The sequence below is a fragment of the Gnatocerus cornutus genome, unplaced genomic scaffold (genome assembly GCF_029298725.1).
Source record: "Gnatocerus cornutus isolate USDA-ARS CGAHR unplaced genomic scaffold, icGnaCorn1.1 ctg00000459.1, whole genome shotgun sequence".
Classification (NCBI taxonomy): Eukaryota; Metazoa; Arthropoda; class Insecta; order Coleoptera; family Tenebrionidae; genus Gnatocerus; species Gnatocerus cornutus.
The window spans coordinates 2,501-10,380 of NW_028275772.1; the positions used below are offsets into that span (position 1 = coordinate 2,501).

At 45.4% G+C, this 7,880-nt stretch overlaps 2 non-coding genes and 1 pseudogene across 2 annotated transcripts; all 3 read right to left on the bottom strand.

Annotated features, from left to right (window-relative positions):
- Window positions 1-956, bottom strand: part of LOC148165235 (large subunit ribosomal RNA) — a pseudogene marked incomplete at its 3' end in the record, with an annotated part of 3,456 nt that extends 2,500 nt beyond the window's left edge.
- A 658-nt stretch (window positions 957-1,614) lies between these two features.
- Window positions 1,615-1,771, bottom strand: LOC148165236 (5.8S ribosomal RNA). The gene has a single exon (XR_015771650.1). It is a non-coding gene; the product is annotated as a 5.8S ribosomal RNA (ribosomal RNA).
- A 1,627-nt stretch (window positions 1,772-3,398) lies between these two features.
- Window positions 3,399-5,319, bottom strand: LOC148165237 (small subunit ribosomal RNA). Its single transcript, XR_015771651.1, has one exon. It is a non-coding gene; the product is annotated as a small subunit ribosomal RNA (ribosomal RNA).
- Window positions 5,320-7,880: the final 2,561 nt, after the last annotated feature.

A 7,880-nucleotide genomic window follows, 5' to 3' on the forward strand; every position in this document is an offset into this window, starting at 1 on the left:
TCACTTTCATTGCGCCTTTAGGTTTAGTTAAATCCCAATGACTCGCGCACATGCTAGACTCCTTGGTCCGTGTTTCAAGACGGGTCCTGAAAGTACCCAAAGCTATAGCGTCGCAGATCGGCGTTTCAACGAGGTCTGTCCGAGAACACCTCAGCGAACAGCCACCCGGGGACGGGACCGGCACCAGGTCCGATCACCATCACGACGGGCGCGCTTGCCGAAGGTCGGACGCTAACTGTGTAGCGGCCCCGCGCCATCTGTATACCGTCGAGCGAGCCGATCGGGAAACACCACGGGTTCATTCGGCGAACGGCGAACCGTCCGAACGAGCTCCACCGCGGGCCTTAGACCGGCACTCAACGGATCGCGACGTCCTACAGGGGGAGAAGTGCACGCGTTCGACGGCAGATCGACAAAACGAAAGGTGCAAACGACGCGTACGCCATCTGTCACACGATCGTCCAGCGCCGCCATCGAGTCACGCTGAATCTCCCCTTTCGACCTTTCGGGTTTCTCAGGTTTACCCCTGAACGGTTTCACGTACTATTGAACTCTCTCTTCAAAGTTCTTTTCAACTTTCCCTCACGGTACTTGTTCGCTATCGGTCTCGTGGTCATATTTAGCCTTAGATGGAGTTTACCACCCACTTAGGGCTGCACTCTCAAGCAACCCGACTCTGAGGAGAGATCCTCCCGTTATCGGCAGCGGTCGCTACGGGCCTGGCACCCTCTATGGGCTGTGGCCCCGTTCAAGATGGACTTGGACGCGCCGCACGATCTCGGGATGACGGATCCTCCCTAACACCACATTTCCCGGCGTCCGGTTTCGGCCGCGGGATTCGGTGCTGGGCTTCTCCCTGTTCGCTCGCCGCTACTGAGGGAATCCTAGTTAGTTTCTTTTCCTCCGCTTAGTAATATGCTTAAATTCAGCGGGTAGTCTCACCTGCTCTGAGGTCGCATATGAAAAATAAAAATTTTTCATTCGGTCATTTCGACGATCACGACACGTCTCCCATTCCTTGCTATACGTGTTCGTCATTTTTCTTTTTAAAAAATGGCTAAGTTTACAGAAACGCTTACGATCTGACGTCTGTCGCGATTTGCATTACACGTCTCGGACACGACGACCGTCTATAACGTTCTCAACCTTAAAACGCCATTTTTTTTTTTTAAATGACGACATGTTGAAGAAATAGGACGTGCTACGCCGAAAGACCAGCCAACAACTACAACAAGTAGTAGTTGGTCGCTTTCGCGTCTTAAGATGTCGCGCAAATTTACTCGCTGCACGAGAAACGCACACAAACACACGATTCTACGACACACCACGCAAGAACATGTGCCGACGTAAACACTTTCGTATTTATGATTCGCAAGGTGGACGTCCGACGGACTTTGTAAAAAAAAATACAAAGCATACCCGTCCCGTCCTTTTTGACGAAAAAACACGCTCGAGTAAACGTCTCGGCACACGTTCGAGGCGTGCGTCGTTATATCGTGACGTAAGTGACGATCACGTACATTAATGAGTACCTATTCGACGCGTCGCAACACATCCAACACGCTCCGACGTTTTCGTCCGAAAACGAAAACCGAGCAGTCTTTGAAATTGACACGACCCTCAGCCAGGAGTGGTCCGGGAACATTATATCCGAGGACCGCAATGTGCGTTCGAAATGTCGATGTTCATGTGTCCTGCAGTTCACAAGTTGACGCGCAATTAGCTGCGTTCTTCATCGACCCACGAGCCAAGTGATCCACCGTTCAGGGTAATCTTTTTAAAATTTAAACGCTCGTTCCACAAGAACCCCGATCATGCCGATCGTCCAGCTGTCTATACACGTCTTGCAAAAATTTTTGCGTACGTGCGTACATCCGAAACGAAAATGATCTTCGTGGTTCCGAAACGTGCCACGTCTAAAATTTCGGTGTTGTGGTATGGATATTTATGATTCTCGCTCTTAATTGTCTTTCGTCCGTACTTTCTCGTCTGAAAGGGAACGCGATCGTCGGTCTCAGTTTTACGCGTACGAAAAAATTAAAAAAAATATTAACCCAAACACAAATTTGTATCCGCGCACCGAAAAAGAAGCACTTTTCTTTTTCACGCGGTCTCCGCTTTTACACGCAAAGTACGAGCATGTATGTGTGAAGATGGGACATGTTCGATACGATTTTAATTAGGAATTTGCCAATTTCCTTTTTCTCAGCAATAATTTTAATAAATAATGCTGCTTTCTCTCATAAACTACATTTTCGGTAGTTTTCCTTTATTGTGTCTTTCATTTAGTGTGCGTGTGTGTGTGTCAAGCACTTTAAAAAGTGTGACGAAGAGACGGTTTTTGATCGATCGGAATGAACACATCATTACATCATCGTACTCGTTATGAAAAAGCGAATTAGTATCCGCCGTAAGCGAAAAGAGATTTTCGCGGGCGGTCTTTGTGTTCGTGTTTCAATTTTCTTTCTATATTTTTTCGTCGCCAAACCGAAGACAGATCGTGAATTTTGACGAAAAAATTTATAGACGTGCCAGACTGAGCGTCTAACATAAAATCCTCAAGTTTACCGTTCTATATCGTGACTTAATGACGATTGACGGTGTATATAATTTTGAAATGGTGCAGTCGTACGCTCCGTAAAGAGAATTTTACCGTTTCTAACGAAATCACTTTACCACATCTACCAAAAACATTAAAAAAGCAAGGTGTGATGTGTGTGCGATCGCTCGTTTAACGGCGCTTTCAAAAAACTCTTTGAAGCGTCTAACGACGAACATCATTCACGCGAATCGTAGAATCGAATCGGGAGCGTTTCTCGCCGGTCCCGTAGCCGGGCGTAAATCATTTAAAACCCACGGTGTCGTAACCTAATTCGACACCTGCGATTTTCTTCTTTCTCGACTACTCTGCTACATCCTCTCCGTGTGTCCGAAAAAAGAGGACTTCTAACGTCTTTCGACTTTCGCGGTGGAGTTCACAACTTTCCGCGATCCGGTCGAAAAACCGAAAGCGTCCCTCCTTCTTTCCATCATTGGAAAAGATCGAGAGATAGTACAAAAAAAATCAAAAAATCTAGGTACCCGAAGAAACAGCCGTATGCCCGAGCGAATTCGGTTTTTCTCGTTCAAAAAAGGTGAAAAACTCGATCGCAAGGACCGGCGCTGCGGGCCAGCGTAACGCTATTGTTTTTCCGAATATGTACGATTCGTAGTTCAAAACGTCGTACACACGGTGTTTCAAAAAGAAACAAGCAACGGCACGACAAAAGATCGTGCCGTCGACTCCATGTCATCGACGACGGTGTTGTAAAAACATAAAGTGTACATCGACACGATCAAATGAAAATGCATAATAATAAATTATACATATGTCAAAATTCGTGTGTACGAGGACACGTTAATGATCCTTCCGCAGGTTCACCTACGGAAACCTTGTTACGACTTTTACTTCCTCTAAATGATCAAGTTTGGTCATCTTCCCAGCGACATCGACGACGTCGAAACGCCATCGCGTACCGGTCCGAAGACCTCACTAAATCATTCAATCGGTAGTAGCGACGGGCGGTGTGTACAAAGGGCAGGGACGTAATCAACGCGAGCTTATGACTCACGCTTACTGGGAATTCCTCGTTCATGGGGAACAATTGCAAGCCCCAATCCCTAGCACGAAGGAGGTTCAGCGGGTTACCCGGACCGCTCGGTCAGGGAGGACACGCTGATTCCTTCAGTGTAGCGCGCGTGCGGCCCAGAACATCTAAGGGCATCACAGACCTGTTATTGCTCAATCTCGTGCGGCTAGAAGCCGCCTGTCCCTCTAAGAAGAATTGTTTGTACGCCGACAGTAAAAACCGCGCACGACCACCGGGCGAACCCAGGATCGACGGGCCTTTGGGATGTCGAAATACGCCTATTTAGCAGGCTAGAGTCTCGTTCGTTATCGGAATTAACCAGACAAATCGCTCCACCAACTAAGAACGGCCATGCACCACCACCCACCGAATCAAGAAAGAGCTCTCAATCTGTCAATCCTTCCGGTGTCCGGGCCTGGTGAGGTTTCCCGTGTTGAGTCAAATTAAGCCGCAGGCTCCACTCCTGGTGGTGCCCTTCCGTCAATTCCTTTAAGTTTCAGCTTTGCAACCATACTTCCCCCGGAACCCAAAAGCTTTGGTTTCCCGGAAGCTGCCCGCCGAGTCATCGGAAGAACGTCGGCGGATCGCTAGCTGGCATCGTTTATGGTTAGAACTAGGGCGGTATCTGATCGCCTTCGAACCTCTAACTTTCGTTCTTGATCAATGAAAGCGTTTTTGGCAAATGCTTTCGCTTCTGTCCGTCTTGCGACGATCCAAGAATTTCACCTCTAACGTCGCAATACGAATGCCCCCATCCGTTCCTATTAATCATTACCTCGGGGTTCCGAAAACCAACAAAATAGAACCGAGGTCCTATTCCATTATTCCATGCACACAGTATTCAGGCGAAGTTTTAGCCTGCTTTAAGCACTCTAATTTGTTCAAAGTAAACGTGCCGGCCCACCTCGACACTCAATGAAGAGCACCGCGGCGGGATTGAGTTGGGCCGCCCTCTCGAGCTAAGCCCACCGGCAGGACGTCCCGCGGCACGCCAGTTGACACCGCGAACGATGAACCGGCGGCGCGGGACACAGATTCGACTACGAGCTTTTTAACCGCAACAACTTTAATATACGCTATTGGAGCTGGAATTACCGCGGCTGCTGGCACCAGACTTGCCCTCCAATTGATCCTCGTTAAAGGGTTTAGAGTGTACTCATTCCGATTACGGGGCCTCGGATGAGTCCCGTATCGTTATTTTTCGTCACTACCTCCCCGTGCCGGGAGTGGGTAATTTGCGCGCCTGCTGCCTTCCTTGGATGTGGTAGCCGTTTCTCAGGCTCCCTCTCCGGAATCGAACCCTGATTCCCCGTTACCCGTTACAACCATGGTAGGCGCAGAACCTACCATCGACAGTTGATAAGGCAGACATTTGAAAGATGCGTCGCCGGTGCGAGACCGTGCGATCAGCGTAAAGTTATTCAGAGTCACCAAGTTGTACGATGACGGAGACCGCCACCGATTGGTTTTGATCTAATAAAAGCGCTCCTTCCGTTTCCGGTTGGAGCTCTGTTTGCATGTATTAGCTCTAGAATTACCACAGTTATCCAAGTAAATGTGGGTACGATCTAAGGAACCATAACTGATTTAATGAGCCTTTCGCGGTTTCACCTTAATTTGGCTTGTACTGAGACATGCATGGCTTAATCTTTGAGACAAGCATATGACTACTGGCAGGATCAACCAGGGAACTGCGTTCTTGTTTTAAAATAAGAGAGTTTTAGTCTTTCTTTCCTTCTAGTCATATAAGCTACAATAATCGTAGAATTTCGGAAAGACACCTGCTGCTCTTATAAAAAACTGAACACTTTCCTATTATTGTTTTGAAGAAAGTGTGCGTGTCTGCGAAACGAAAACCTCGTAAGAAGAGACGTAACGCCACGCGATCTTTCTGGATGGAAAATTTTTCGACATTTTTCTCACATCATCCTTGATTGAATCTCCTGCAACAATTTTATTCTTATTCATCCGTTCTAAGTTGTCGTCGTCGTCGAAATAAATAATTTGTACACACTTCGGGGTACACGTTTGTCAAAATTCATGAAATGCAACGTAACATTTTTACTTTAATAAATTTTTACAGTGCATTCAGATCGACTAAACGAACAACGACGGATGAATTGATTTATGGATTTTTATTTGTTGCGACTCATCGGAGGAGAGAGTGAAGAAAAAATAATCCAATATCATGGTTACGGAATAATTTTCTATGACTTTTTCATCCTTGTTTGAATCTTGCAACAATTAATTTTATTCATCCGTTCTAAGTTGTCGTCGTCGTCGAAATAAATAATTTGTACACATTTCGGTACACGTTTGTCAAAATTCATGAAATGCAACGTAACATTTTACTTTAATAAATTTTTACAGTGCATTCAGATCGACTAAACGAACAACGACGGATGGATTACTTATTTTTGTTGCGACTCATCGGACGAAAAGTAGAAACATAATCCTCCATTGTAATATAGTTTTTACGGAAAATTTTTCTTTTATTTTATATCCTTGATTGAATGCTGCATTTTATCCGTCTTTTTTTCGTCAAAAACAGAGATCAATGCGATTCATCGGACGAAGAAATAATTTCCCAGTTCAAAATTTAGAGATTTTTGGGCACATCGACTTGAAATTTTATCGTAAAGAAAAAATATCGTCGTCGACAAGCAAAAGTTCAAACATTCTCCATACTCTTCGCTAGATTGAAAGCGACGGTTTATTGTGAGATTTCTCTTTAGAAATATTCACACGTTACGAGTTTATGAAATTTTATTTATTTCAAAATTCTCGCTCGGACTTTAGTGAGTTGACGCATTTGTTAATTTTTGGTCGTTCTGACACGAACACATAAAATCTTTGATTGCATTTGGACCGCTAACATAGAAACGCTCGCCGCATCCGCAATCTCGCTGTGCATGGTCAATGGCAAGATTTGTCATCCCTCAAACGATGGTGGGTCCACAGGGTACACATTCCGGCCATCGTCCCAACTACGGGTAAGTCGCGGTGTACGAGAGGTAACAAGATAATCGGACGCACATAAAATCACATTTCGATCGTACGCTTTTGTCCGCTGCTACATACCACCACTACTATCCCTATATATGCCAGCGCGGCAGCGTTCAGCTCTGAATCACTCGATGCGCGAAACGGTCGAAATCCCATAGCGCGCCGGCCGCTCGCTATGGGCGAGGGGTCGGGTAAATCGGTCTGATCGCTCGGTGCAAAAGTCCGTTTGGGTACTTAGAGACGGAATTTTAAAATTCTGATTTCGCAGATCAATTTCAAGGGTCATTAGGACTCGAATGCCGTTAACGGTGTTTTGAAAAAAATATTTTTTACGTTTTTACGGCATTTCGACCGAACACCTCAGTTCCGACTTCGGACTTAGAATAATTTTCATCAAAATTTCGAACGCCTCAGTTTCCAGAGGGTTTTAGATCCCGTTTAGTTAGGGGTTTGAAATTATCACAGCCACCCTTGTTTGGTGTTAGTTCGACCGTAACTTTTGTTCGTTTGCATTTAATTTCGATTTTTCTCGGACTTTTGGTCAATGTAAATTTATCAACCGCTACACTTCCGACTTCGGACTTAGACGAATGAGCGCCGAACGCTACAGTTTCGACTTCGGACTTAGAAAAATTTCGCTCGACCGCCACAGTTTCGAATTGGACTTAGAAAAATTTCGGTCGAACGCCTCAGTTTCGAATCGGACTTAGAAAAATTTTGGTCGACCGCTACAGTTTCGACTTCGGACTTAGAAAAATTTCGTTCGAACGCTACAGTTTCGACTTCGGACTTAGAAAAATTTCGCTCGACCGCCACAGTTCCAACATGAGACTTAGAAAAATTTTCATCAAAAATTCGATCACCTCAGTTTCGACTACGGACTTAGAAAAATTTCGGTCAACCGCCACAGTTCCTACTTCGGTCTTAGAAAAATTTTGATGAAAATTTGAACGCCTCAGTTTCCAGAGGGTTTTAGATCCCGTTTAATTAGAAGCTTGAAATTATAAAATCTACCTTCTATCGATGTTAGTTCGACCCAAACATTTGTTCGTTTGCATTTAATTTCGATTTTTCTCGTACTTTTGGTCAATGTAAATTTGTCAACCGCTACACTTCCGACTTCGGACTTAGACGAATGAGCGCCGAACGCTACAGTTTCGACTTCGGACTTAGAAAAATTTCGTTCGAACGCTACAGTTTCGACTTCGGACTTGGAAAAATTTCGCTCGACCGCCACAGTTCCAA